This window comes from Octopus sinensis, linkage group LG18 (assembly GCF_006345805.1).
Source record: "Octopus sinensis linkage group LG18, ASM634580v1, whole genome shotgun sequence".
In the NCBI taxonomy this organism is placed as follows: domain Eukaryota; kingdom Metazoa; phylum Mollusca; class Cephalopoda; order Octopoda; family Octopodidae; genus Octopus; species Octopus sinensis.
In genome coordinates, this window is record NC_043014.1 from 16,562,182 (window position 1) to 16,563,517 (window position 1,336).

The window sequence follows — 1,336 nt, forward strand, 5'->3', positions numbered from 1 at the left end:
TCTGTGCGGGAGCCATCCTTTTGGAGGAGGGGTCCTATCTTGTAGTGCACTGAGAGTGTTTCTTTCACGTAATGAAAGAAGGCCTTTGGGTTTGATTTAATATTTTTTATAACCCAGGCTTCTTTGTCTGCTTTCTCCTTCACATAGGATTGTTGCAGCCTTTTTTCGATCTCCATCAGTGTTGTTTTTAGGCGGGACGTTTCGCTACTTTTGGGATGTAGGTTGAGACGATTTGCAGCCTTCGTCCGTTGTTTCATGAGGATCTTCCTGTCTCTTGGAATCTTGCTCCTATTTGTTTTGGCCTTGTGCTCTGGGACATATTTCTGGCATACGGCTTGCACAGAAGACATGAAACATTCTAGTTTCATGTCAATATCTGGTGTGGAGAGACATTCCGGCCAGTCCTCTCTGAGGATCTCTTTTTGGATCGATTTCCAAACTGCTTTATGGAAGTTCAGATTGGAGAGATTTCGGGTGCTTCCTTTAGGTTACTTTTGGCCCAAACATAGACAGCTCTATTATGTTGTGATCCAAAACTGATGTTGGTTTCACTTTCACATCATGAATGATGTCCGTATTGTTCGTGAAGCAGAGATCCAGAATGTTATTCGCCCTAGTCGGCTTGAGTACAACTTGCTCCATGAATAAGGCATTGGTGAGGTTGAGCAGGGACTCCAGCTTTACTTGCTTGCAATGATTCATTCCTGAGAGTATGTGACCTTCGGGCCATTTGACGTTGGGGAAGTTGAAATCACCCATAAGAAATATGGTCACGTGGTGTTCATAAGGATTTCTTTAATTCATGAGGATTTCTTTAATTCTTGTGAGGCAATCTTTAAACTTGCCTCTGTGATTAGGGGCAACCGGTGGGCAATATGTATTGCATATGACTATATTATGTTGTCTTATGTATACAATTAAAGTGTCACATACCGAATTTGAGTATGTCATTAAGACCTGGGGTGTGAGGTCATCTCGGGTGTATACAGCAACTCCACCATGGCTCCTTTCCCTTCTGTCTGTTCGCAGTATGGCATAGTTTGGTATGTGTACTTCTGCGTCCTCTATATCAGGGTTGAGGTGAGTTTCCACAAGTGCTATGCATAGGGCTTGATTGCATGCAGTAAAACCTCTCAGGAAAGAAATTTTGTTTCTATTTTGATGTAACAGGCCCCCAATATTTAGTAAAAGTATTGGGGTGACGGCTGTGCAGGCGTTAGGGGAGGCCATCCCATGTCTGTTGACTGCGGTGGTCTTGCATAGTGGTGGGCAGGGTTCCTTCTCTGTGCTTGCTGTAGCCAGGTTAGCTGCCGGACAATTCTTTGCGCCATATGTA